At 38.5% G+C, this 12,992-nt stretch overlaps 1 protein-coding gene across 9 annotated transcripts in view; it reads left to right on the top strand.

Moving 5' to 3' along the window:
* Positions 1-12,992, top strand: part of LOC127067908 (telomerase-binding protein EST1A-like) — a 134,547-nt gene that overhangs the window by 29,862 nt on the left and 91,693 nt on the right. The gene's annotated exons all lie outside the window — the stretch shown is intronic.

Raw genomic sequence — 12,992 nt, 5'->3', positions numbered from 1 at the left:
CTCATTTTCTACATAATTCTCCTTGGTCCGGTTCGTTATATCTTTGCTGCTGAGAACGAAAGAGCAAAGCTATCGACTGGAAGCAATCTTTGTTGTACACGCATAGGAAAATTTCTTTTTTTCTTTCTTTTCTAAATCACTGATCAGTTTCGTAGATGGTCTAAACGATGAGAAACGAGAAATCGAAAATTAAGTGATTATCAAGATATGTGTTTCTTGATAAAGATATTTTTAATTCAATTGCAAATAATAACGCATTTAATCTCCTAACACTTATTTGGTTGGTTTTTCTGCTGATTGTTCTCTTTCCTTATAATTACATGAAATATACTTGTTCTTAAAATAATATTTTAACAATTCCCCTCCTGCATATTTTCTTTTCTTAAATGTTTGCTTTTATTAAAGTACCGACGAGCCCGTTTTTAATGAATTTTGTCTACTTATTCGTGAGAAATTCAAAACCGATTGACAATCAAATAAGATACAAAAATAAGTGCATGGGAGAATTCAAGATAACCGATGAGAACGAAGACATTTTTTATATGAAACGAAATAGCTTCATCGTATCGAGATAAGATCAAGTATAATTTCTCTGATTGAAAAAGCAAGGAGGTTGGCCGTTACCAAGTTCTCGTGCGGAGTTAGGAACCTTCGTATTAAGAAGAAGCCGATACGTTCAATGGATATATAAGATGAATAAGGAGCAGAGGAGACGATCGTAAAGTAAAAAAGATTCCCAGACGGTAGACGAGAAATTATATTCTACGTAGTCTGGCAGCGAAGGATGGAAGCTCGATCGAAGGACCTCTCGAGGTCGATTCAGCTCGATAAGAACACGCGATAAGGGACAACGACGGGGATATACTCTCGATGATGCTCGCTAATAAAGCCACGGGGTACGAAGGATTCTGATGGAAGCGAATCCGCAAATTACGCGCACTTCGAATCACTTATCTGTTTGAAAAGGTGTGCATCAAGCGGTCGGAGATGTTGGACGCAGGATGGAAAATAGAAAAAGAAAAAGGAAGATACACTGCGGGCAAGAGTAAGAGAGGGAGAGAAAAGGTAAGGAAAGAAAAAGAGAAAGACGAAGAAGATGAAGAATCGTATAACGCTGGGGCTAATGTCCCTAATGTCTATAATTTCGGATCATCTGCATCCAAGTCCCGCTGTTGTACCATCCACACACTTAACTTGTACCAAGTAAGTAGGGATAACTCGACTTTCTTTTTTTATTTGCCGGCAGAGAATGTAAGTACTCGTGGTGTACATACGTTCCTTCATTTTCCTTAGCCGAGTATCGACATCGAAAATCTTCCTTCTTAGCGTTGGATAGTCTCGCCTTTAACGATTCAATCTGACTTTACAATCTCTTCATTGCCACGGTCTCCCTTTTTTTATTCATTACATATTTACCTTCCTACACAATTTTCTAGAGAAGAGGGCTTTTCCCCCATATTCGATTATCGGATTTGGTCCGAATCAAGAATCGATACGATAGTTTTATACGTGTTTACTTATTACGAATAGGAGAATCTTTACTATATAGTTTGCGTATATCACGATTAAAACAGCCTTTCGTGAAGATTACGGTTGGGGATTCACGTATGGTCGGATAAAAAGATATGTAAAAATAAGAAGTGAAGGATGTCGTGAATTTGGCCAGAAATCCGAACGCATAATTTATTTGAGAGATCGGAATCTACGATTCGAGAAAGCGGTATGTGAAGCGAATTATTTCTCAGGAGTTGGAGAGCTTCGTTAGCATAAATTATTCAAAAGTACGGATCTCGAAAGTCTATTCTAAGGGTAAGAGAAAGAGGAGGAGGGAAAGAAGGAGAGAAGGAGGAGACGACCTGTGATATTTTTCTCTATCTGAAATACAAATTTTATGAATCACAGAAATAGTCTTCACCCTCTTCTTCTCATAATTGTTATTATAGAAACGTACATACACAAACGTACATAGAAACGTTTGAAGATCCGATAGATGTTGATTTATTCAAGAGTTTTTTTAATGCAACACTGTGTTTTGAGATTTAGTTAAATGCTCGCTGATTAGATTCCATAGACAAAATGTTTAAAACCTCGTGGCCAATTCTTACTTATGTTTTACATATATGCGTGATTGTCTAGTTTTTCAAAATGTCTGAAGGAGTAAGCTAAACGATTTATGACGTTTGTTTTAACACTTGAAATATTTATTTTTTAGTCATAATTCAATACGAATTAGGTTAGTTCGTATAAATGGCCGTACGTGAAATTATTCAAACAAACTCTCTACGGAAATATGTCCAACTAATCAAGTATTATTTCTTCCTTTTCATCCCTTTTTATTCTCATATTCCATTTATATATCTTTTCCTTTCTGTTTCCCTTTTCTCCAATTTTCTTAATCGTGTTAGCGATCGAAGATACTCAGTAGTCATTCACTTCGAAAAGCTCTAACATTACATGTAGCACATATAAATAGTTGCCGCAAAAATATCAATCCTTTTAGTGCCGACTGAAAGATTTATATCTAAGCAAAGAATACCGAAACAACTTGACATAATTTGGTAAGATCTGAAATAAAATCGTAAAAAAGAAGTAAGAATGATATTTACAAAACATCTCACATAAAGCAGAGATTAAACATTTATAAATTTATTTCGAGATAAAGTTCTCTGGCGATGCGAATAGTAAGGTGCCATGGCATACGCAACCATATATCGTTGACACTTACCGCAGTGTTGCTAAATGATATATCGTTGTTTGGCACTAAAAGGGTTAATTCGTCATCCTTGAAATATTTAATAGAAAACGCATCAACCGTATTATTTGTGCATATATTCCGGGAATATATATATTTATTATACAACTAAATTCTGAATAATTTCAACCTCAGCTCGGCTTCGTGTCATTAATTTCAATACTTATACTTTTAAACTAAAGTGTAATTCAATGACGAACTATGCCGTCAATGAATACGAGAGCGAGCTAATGTATCAAATAAAGTTCAAATACGCTTGGCAAATTCAATATCTGTCGTACTTGTTACTCTGGTAGTGTACAACTATCGTATTTGTTCGTTCACGAAATCTATTTGTTCCTATAGCATCTTTATTCCAGATTTCAACGAAATTAATTAATTTATATATCTTTGACATGCTTCAATTGCACTATTCGATTTTCGAAATTTGTTACAAAAATCCAAAACATTTGTATGTATTCAGATTTGTTTGACAGAATTCTATTCATGTCCTCGAAAGAAATCTTACCGCGATACCGTCGCATTGGTGACGCTTCTTGTACCGGCACGCGTCCCTCACGCTAATTAAAGTAATATATTCCATGACATTTTCGATTATTCACAGATATCCGATCGGCGTTGCTTTGTCATTAGACACGGTTCGGCACGAAGCGCGACGAAAGTCGGGACGGGTTCAGAAGCATCGAGAAAGAAACGCACGTACCGAAAAACGAGAAGGTAATTTCTTTCCACTGGAATCGAACGATCAGAGTCTGTTCGTGAATTTTGTCGAGCATGAAGTCCACCTCACCTCTCGGGAATTCGTATCTTTCAGCGCATCGTCGCGTCGTGTACCACGTCCTCGAAGCTATTCGAGAGATGTTATCTTTCTTAGTGTCACGGAGGGTCAGACTTGCGTATTTTTTTTTTACGCGTAGCGAGAGGGAATTTCGTAAAAACACTAAGGAAGGAAGAAAGGGAGGAAGGAAGGAAGGAAGGAGAGAGAGTGACGCGGGTCAGTAATACTTTGTTCGGAGCTTAAGCGGATCTGATTGGAGGTTCATGTGCTCGGAAGAGAAAAGGAAAAGTACGAGCGTTGAGGAGAAGAATCGTTCTTCGAGATCGGCTACGGATAGGTTACTTTCAGCCGAGTAAATTGCGTGCGAGATGGATTACGTAAAGGAGAGGAACGTACCGCACTTACGGCAACGACAACGACAGCGACGACGATAGCGATGCCTAGATCGCACTTAGATATCTTCCGGAAGACCGATTATTTTCTTGTTACCTCGCTTGGTCCGCTTATCGATTCAAGTCTGCACGGAATTCTTACCAACGGGCCTTGGGTCGACCACTGGTTTCAACAGTATATATATATGAGCGTGTACGCACTTGGTCGCGGTGACCACGAAAACATGAGCCATGCACGCATGACTCGATTAGTTGTCTGGTTTTTGGTTTTTCGTCGACCAAGTCGTCGATGATTGGTTGGCAGTGCGCATGGACTTAAAGGTACACGTTATTCTTTAATGAATTCTCGCCTCGGATGATTATATTCTATTCTCGTAGAAAATTCCACCATAATATCTCGAACAGCTTAATGAAATAATAAATGAGATTTGTAAAAGAAATATCAATTAATTTCTTTCTAAGTTTTTTCTCCGTGATTAACGCTCTCAAGGATTATTAAGTCTTTACGAAATCACGCGGAAGTTGCTCCTATGACGCTTCTTGCTGCATTCTTTTTACTATAAAAACGCGGTATCAACGTTAGGAAAATTCTGTTTATATCTTCACTTTTTTCTCGTAAGAATTTCAAATGGTTCTTCTTTCAAGAAATCTTTTCTCGAGGTACAAAAGAGTGAGAGTTTCCTCCAATTTCAAAGCAGTCATTCTCTTTGGTAGCTCTTCTCTCGTTCGAGATCGCATAATCTTCCGTAGGTTATGGTCTATACTCACGGCGCCGTTCCTAATGTAGTGAAATTTGTCATTTTCCCACTTGGCGCTCCTTACCACTTCTTCCCACAGCCGTTCTTTATGAGTTCGCGAGCCATCATCGCGAGTTGGTGATGTGTACCGAGCCTTCTCTCTCTCTCTCACACACTCATTATCTCTCTCGCTCTTTCGGAGAGCAGCATCGTCGTTGCTGCTATTGCTGCCGCTGCGGTTGCTGCCGACCGCTCGTGTTCTCGTACGCGGCGCGTCGCCGGAGATAGATGAGGGAGTCTATCTTCAGCACAGAACCAGTTACGGCTTGACGAGCTGTATGTTTCACGTAATGCCTTGCGATCCTGTCGTCCTATTAATAATAAACCGCGAACGGTGGTTTATACGATGTACGAGACTTCCCCGGAAAAGAGAATATGGTTGTCTCGAGAGAAAATTCGATAGACATCAACGGTCTTTCGCGAGCACGTGCCTGACATCTTCCTGTTCGGAGAGTTTGCGTGAAATGGTTCGTAAAATCTTTTCGGATTTTCCAAAGTTAATCTTAAAATCGAAGACGAATGCTTTTTATGATAATTATATTTTCTCATATTTTTTTATCGTATCTGACATTTTCTCTATTGAAATTTAAGATGTTTAGATAAGTCACGTTAATCAGTTTACGCATTTAATCCCACTTGTTTGCGGAAGAGGATGCGAGTTACTTTTTCCTCAAATCTGGGAGAGCCGTATCTCATCTGACTATCTGCCGATCTCTTAATCAAGCAAGATTCGTGGGAATTATGTAGTAGTAGGGGCGCATGACTCTTGAACAGGAATAATAACTATATTCGTGGAAAGAGGAAGAAGAAGAAGACGATGAAGAGGAGACGAAGAGAAGGAGGGAGACAGAGAAGAGAAGAGGGAAGATTGAAGAATTGCGTTGGCGAATCATTCTTCCGTCGTACTCTTTTAAGGAATCTCTCTTAAGGAAGCACTGTGTAACGAACATTATACAAGCAAGGTCGAGCTTGAGTTACAACTACAACTCCAATGATCCTTTTCTTACATCTGTGAAGTCATTTTTCTCATTTATAAAAATCAGTCTCGAGACGCAAATCAGATTCCTTGGAATTTCTCGAGCACACAGATACTATAAAGAGAATTAGAAATCTTGTAAAAATATGGCATATAGAAAGGCGGTAAATATAATAACTGTTTTCTATACTCGACTATTAATTTTTTTCGTTTTAAAAGTTGTCTCGATCAAGGGTACTGCGAGTCAAAGCCGAGACTGTAACTCAACCCGATCGGCCAAGTTTTGTTGAACCCGGAAGAAATTCTTTTATGAGAAAAGCGTCACTCGAAGGGGAGCTAAAGAGAATGGCCCTTTTTTGTTCACTGGCCAAACATGCACTTTATTTAAGCCCGTATTAACACATACCTTCGCAAACGAGACGTAACGTTTGCGACGGAGTATAACGATGCCCTAATGATTCTACTTCGTCAAGAATGCCAAATAGAATTCCGAAGGACGTACGGAATAAAAGGTATCATCAGTAGTCATTAGTATGACTCACGCAACCTTCGTTCCTTACTTTTTTTGCCAACTGCATACGTACGCCCTAATTTCTCCCCTTTTTTATCGTTATTTGACTTTTGAGAATGGTAAAGATTACGATCGATTATATCGTATGGATATACGTGGAGAGGTTCCTCGTACTCGAGTGAAGTACCAGTCAAAAGTCCTAGAATTGAGATATAAAATTTCGGGATTGCAAATATTGCGTTTAAGTACACTCAGCCCCGGGCCAGTATGTTTGAGAAATAATTCTGTACGGTCCAAAACTCATTGGCTACACCGGGGTTATTGACTTTCAAGTACGTTCCCTGGCAAATAATCTCCTCTCGTTCTCTCTTTACCCTCGGAGAAGAAGATTTGTTGATTTATGCGAATTATATGTACTCGAGAAAATTCGTTTAAAAAACAAACATTTTGCAACTTGAACCATTAAACATTATACGTTAATAGACGGTTATATTCGGAAAAATAATTGAATTTATGTTGGAGTCTTTATTAATGTCTGTAAAAGAAGATATACTATCTTATTTTATTTGAAAAAAAAAAAAAAAACAATTTTTGTATGTAGTTTCCCTTATAATTTTAAAGGGATAAGAAACACAATAACATCTACTTACGTTTTATACATAACATTCTGTTGCATTATTATAACATTCTGTCGTATTATACGTAATATATTTATAGAGACATTATGCTTAGGCGACATATATCACATGTTCTCTATAGTCTCTCTCAAAATACATCCGAAAGTAAATACGTATTGTCGCTCTTTGTAAGGGAGGAATAAAATCGCTGTGTCAGCCGTCCCTATCTATATTCACAGTATCAAGCAATCGAGCGCCGTCGTCCAAATAGTGAAAATAACTTCTCGCAATAAGTTCGTTCATTAATGGCCGTATTCAGGAAATTCTCAATTAGACGTTCTATCGTTCCGTCAAAAGCAGTTCCTTAATTAAATTTTCTCGACGTTTCGAAAGAGGTATTAACGTCAATTCGATAAAATACGGTATTTTTTCTTCAGCATTTAATTTTGAAAGGTAAAGGAAACCGATAAACTAAAACGTCTTGTTATCTTTTATTTTCCTTTTCGACACTTGGTCATAATGAATTTGACATATTCGTTAAGTGTAATATTCACTTGTTCGAAATAAATCGAACATTGGCAAATTTGTCTTAAAGAAAGGAAGTTATTTCGTGCTGATTGATAACGAATCAATCGTGCTTATCGATCATGTTTTTGGTGATTATCTTAGTAATTTTTAGCAAGTTAAAAGATTCGTATATTATTATATATCAAAAATTTGATACGTAACATTATGTGTTATCTCGAAACGATGTTTTTTAAACTGAGCGACGATATAACTTCCTTCATGTTCATTCGTTTTATATAAAATTTTACACGACAGTTCTTAATAATATTATATTTAATTGTACGCAGGGACTTTTCGATTAAATAATTAGTTTCTTTATAATATCAAAAGAAATATAAAATATTCTACTGATTTTCGAAACTTATTCTCCAAAAGCTCGTCATTTTGTAATAGATTATTACTTCCTTTTCAAATTTGTACGTACAACTTTAAGTTAACGTTTGCTTCTTTTTTTCTCTTTTACAGCTTCTGTAGAAACGTTAGAATGTCACCCATGTATCTTTAACTTTTGGAGGTCTCTCGCGTCATTAGTTCCTGTGACTACAGTACACACTATTTTTATATGAAAATTTGAAGAAAAATTAGCTTTTTGTATATGTACGTTCTTTGTCAGTAAAGACGTTTTAACAAAATTTTTAATTTGTTTCAAAAGAAAAGGTCTTAAAAATAGTCTTTTATTAGCTGTCAAAATGGTTTCTTCCCTTAAGCAATAAATTTTTGGCTCATTACGTTTCGAGCACTGTTTAAGCGCAAATACGAACGATAATATATGTGTTTAATCGCGATACAAAGGCCAACATATAGAATTTTATCATATTCTGTTTAATGAAAAATTTAACGAGAAAGGAAAGCAAACGTTAGCTCGAAGTCGACGTTTACCGACGAGTGTTATCTCTATATAAGAAAATGTTTATGGTTCGAGGCTAACGACATTGTTTTGAGAAAGTCCCGAATTTGCAGCATTTTATGGATAAGCTCACGGTGGCAACGACGTTGTCACGAAAAGAAGATAGCTTGGGCATCGAAGTTAAGGGACGAGCTTGCACAATGAATCGTCCTCTTGCGAGTGTGTAAATTGATTCCTTTGACTATTGCCTATCAGAGATGAGCGTTCTAACGAGTCGTATCGAGCAATCTATTCTCTGTTATCGCAAATAGAAACTAGTGATCGTCGATCCAATTCTAACGACTTCTGATGGTCATCGATCACTGTATATCGATATAATAGAAACTGGATCAATAGACGAATAATTAACGATCACGATCTACCTTCTGTCCAGTTTCCATTCGTACTATCGATAGATCCGTGTCAAGATCTAATTTTCTAAAGTGAGAACGTTGAAAGATATTCTTGAAATTCTTAGATGTGTATCATGTTACGAAGAGCAGGGGGTTGAAGAAAAGAGTTCGCTCATGCCACGTAACTGCCGCGTAACTGCCGCGTATTAATACGATAGCAGAGCGAGCGAGGGCAGGTAGAAATTGCATGTTATAGGTAATTGGTAATTTCTGTAACGCGATCCGGCTACCATCTGTCCGCGAGAAGAAGCAACAAAAGTAGCTGCGGGCTGTTTGGTGCTGCCGCTGCGTTGCCATTATTGATCTCTGCCGTCCTTGCCGATGTTGCTGCTGCTGTTTCTGCTTGTGGAGCGGAAAGCGACCGCGCTTCGGTGAGGGAACCTGGATAGATTTCGAAGGGCGAAGAGGCGACTGAAGGGTTGTCGAAGAGTAGGATGGACTGTATTAAAGTTTAGCATTCGAGAGAACTCGTATTCGAGCGTTAATCGAGAACGAAAAAAATGAATTTCTTTCGAGGCTTGCGACTGGAGAAATCGAGGAAGGAGAAGTGGAAGCACGAGAAAGAGAAGCAGAAGAAGAACGAAGGGAAGTTCTTTCTAAAATATCAGTCCGATTTATATCTGTCCGTAAGTACACGCGTAATCGTCGTACAATTGGCGTACCGGCCGGAGAAGTATAGAGGTGGACTGCGGTGCAGCACGGCACATCGCAATGCACCGGCTTAATGCACCGATATAAATGCGCGTCCGGTATTCGGTTCTCTTTGCTCTCATTCTCTCCTTGCCTCGGACATCACGTAATTTAACGTCTCGTACTCGACGGGCACCGTCGATATCGCTGTCCTAGAAAACTCGGCTGTGTGCAGGCTTAATGAAGGGCCTTTCCTCCGTTTCCGGTTAAGAGTCTAGCGAAGATATCGATAGAGATGAAGTGGACGCATTCAACCGATAGATTTGCAATCGAATTTATGAAACGTTTTGTAATTTCTTGTAAAACGACGTAAAAGAAAGGAAGGAAAAAAAGAAATTTATGGATACGATTTCTTGCTTGCGCCGAAAGCATTCTCACTAGGAAGAGTGTTGTTGAATCTCGAAGACGCACGCACAAGCACGCTCGATCAAGTTCCCGAGACTAAGATGGCAGGAAGCGTTCGGTGATGGTTGATCGTCCAGATGCAAACCCAGAGGGTGTCGGGAGGATCTCACCGAGATGGCTATTATTAAAATTGATGTTGCAATGGCAATAAGCGGAATTGCCGGGTATTAAATTAAATTATTTTAATGTCAGAGAGGTTGGACGCGATGTGCGAGGAGATGGGTGGGTGAGAGCTAGCGAGAGACGAGGAGAGGGAGGAGACGATCACTCAAAGGCGCGGCTTGTAATATCCATTGCGGAAAGGAGGCAACGATTTCGTATACAAGGCTTAAGAAAGCATCGAGTCTGAAATTAACATTCGACCGTGTCTCGTCTGGTAGATCATTTCTAATTTCGATTTTTCTCGTCCCTTTTCCTTTTTCTAATTTATAATGTATTCGATGTTTTTTCTTGAAATGTATTTTTTCCGTTTTTCCTATCGCTCTTATACTTGTAGGTATACGTAGACACGTATATTGTAGACACACTATTGCTGCTACGAGATCGGAAGCTCAAGTTATTCTCAAAAGAAAATGTCTTCCGATCATTCTTCCTCGTCTACTCTAGGAATCACTCGTATGTTAAGCAATGTGAAAGAACGTTGCTGCTCCTTTTCCACGCAGGGGGCATCGGAGTAATTGTTCTTTTCCCCTGCTCCTCTTTCTGTCCAAAGGGTTGAAGATTTATCGAGACGCAAGTCGGACAATGTTTTAGCAGGAACAATAAATCAAGAGCAGCGCAACAAGTATGTACATAATAAATTAATGAAGTTAAAATATTCAGGCGATTTAAATGCAAGCGCCAGTTAGGTTCGCTTGCTTGGAAACATCTCTCTCCCTCCCTCTCTCCTATCTTATTTTTATCTTTTTTCTTTTTTCAACTCTAAAAAGAACGTGTTAATGTTGTTTCAAACGTTAGCGATAATGTGTTCTTTTTATGCAATACGTTTTCATTTTCTAATCTTGATTATAATTACTACGGTTTCACGATGCGGGATAACGCACTGTCGTTTGCGATATTGTCGTACGTTAGTTGGCCCATGATCGTACAGTTAATTCTGAAGTTTCTATTAATGGTACCAAGTTAATTAGTCAGTTTGATTTTTACCATATATTCTCGACGATTCACAAAGAGTTTCTCCTACTAGTCTTTATCTTGATGTCTTTCCTTCCCTTTTCAATATTATCGTTATCATCGAGTATTTTTTACCCTTGGGCTCGATTTTATACTTACCGGCTGCATCTATATCCCACGCATCATTAAAACTACCTTTATGGTCATTTCTCGCTCGTTATCGCATTCGAAATGACTAATAAAAGAGAATCTCACTTCGTTTTTCGCTAGTATCTTTGAAGGTACTCTCATTTCTGAAAATAACTTGAAGTATTAAAAAACTTGCTATCGAAACATTTCCAAGCTCGAATCTAATAATCATGCTAATTTTACTTTAGTAAAATTACTTTTCAGTAAGTAGAAATGTTTCTTAGAAAAATGTTTCATTATCGCGACGGCGTGTCTAGTTTTCCTTTTTCAAATTTATTTCAAAAGGATAAGAAAAATAAATCCAGTTCATTAGTCGACCAAGTTTTTTCTTCTTGGTCTTGATGAGTATCGATCGACGAAGAACAAACAAGCTGCATACAAGCAAGAGGGGGTTTTTACGCGGTCAGTCCGCGAAGAAACGTTCGTGTCTTTTCTCTTTGCACATACACTCGCTCCTCAAGAGAAAACAGATTGCCCTTGGGAAAGATGGGCACGCGATCGGTGTAAGACCGAAACGTATTTCTCTGTTTGCTATCGAGGCGCGAATTATAACTCTCCTCTGCAAATATGTATCAAAACAAATACGTCATCTTCGAGTATCTTGCCGGCACGCACTGTTGCTTCTTTCTTTCCGACCATTTTCGCACTTATACGTTGTTGCGACAAAACGTAAGATAGTTTAACCCTTCGGCAGATCTTCCATCGACTCGTACGAACTTAACTTTATTTGCCGACGTGCCAACATCGCGAAATTTCAATATACTTATCTCCGATTTTCTTTCTATCGGCTATATCATCGAACTGAACTCGATGATTGAAATCGATAATATCGTCATTCTCTGCTAATTTTCGAATTTCAAAATTGAGTGAGAATGTATAAGTACCGTAAGTACGATTCTCTGACGGAAGTCACTATGTGTAATTTAAAGTGATTATTCCTTGATTTGTTTTTCTTCTTCACTTTTCCTTCCTTTTTTCCTCTATTTCTGAACGTTATTTTTCGGGCGACTCCAGAAAGCTACATATTTTTGCCGTTGCATCTGCCGGTATCATTGTCAGTTAAACATTTTCAAGAAGGGAAGTAGAAGAAGAAGGAGAAGAAGATCAAGACGAATGAACGTCGCTTTGGACTTGCTCATGAATCATTGGTTTGACATTTGAAACATCTTCGAATCCGATGGTCGTGCGCAGCCGACATTTAGGTGTGGTTAGGGTAAAAAAGACCTTTTGTACTTTGTCAATGTGCAGACACAGTGGTTGATGTAGTATGGATTTCAGTCTTTTCTCTCTTCATCTCTTTCTCTCTTTTCAATCTACTTCCATCTATTCCCACCCCCGCGATAAGATCAATCCTTCCCACCTTATTCCCTTTTTCTCTCCTTCCTCGACTCGTTTGTACACGTATGTGTATTATCGGTACGTGTATCGATTTTCGATCGAACCTTTTTCCTTTCCCCGTTTCTACCCTAGCAGCCCTCTCGATAAACTATTCTCGCGTGCAAGATCGCGACATCATGAATTATTCGAACGACTCCAGGAGCCAGCTCTTGCTCTCAGGGACGACGATCTCGTTGTCGCTGGAAGAAGAATGGAGAGTATGCTGCGGAGGATTGTCCTTTCGAGCTAGACGTAGCTCTTTTCCTTCTCTATTGAGTCACGAGTCTGTATCGACTAGCATGATGCCCTGCTCGATGATTTTTTAATCGTCACTGTTAGAAAAGAGTGTTTCACTTCGTATGGAGAATGACGTCTTCAAGGATTACAAACTTTTCAAGAATTGATATGAATTAAATGCTAGGAATTGGGCGAAAATCGAAAGATCACTGAAAATTTAGTGATTCTATAATTCGTCCGAAACCCTCGATTTTCGTAATATGTCAGATTTAGAGAATATACATGTACGAAA

Source organism: Vespula vulgaris, chromosome 1 (genome assembly GCF_905475345.1).
Source record: "Vespula vulgaris chromosome 1, iyVesVulg1.1, whole genome shotgun sequence".
NCBI classification, from domain to species: domain Eukaryota; kingdom Metazoa; phylum Arthropoda; class Insecta; order Hymenoptera; family Vespidae; genus Vespula; species Vespula vulgaris.
This window is presented reverse-complemented; position numbering and strand designations above follow the sequence as displayed.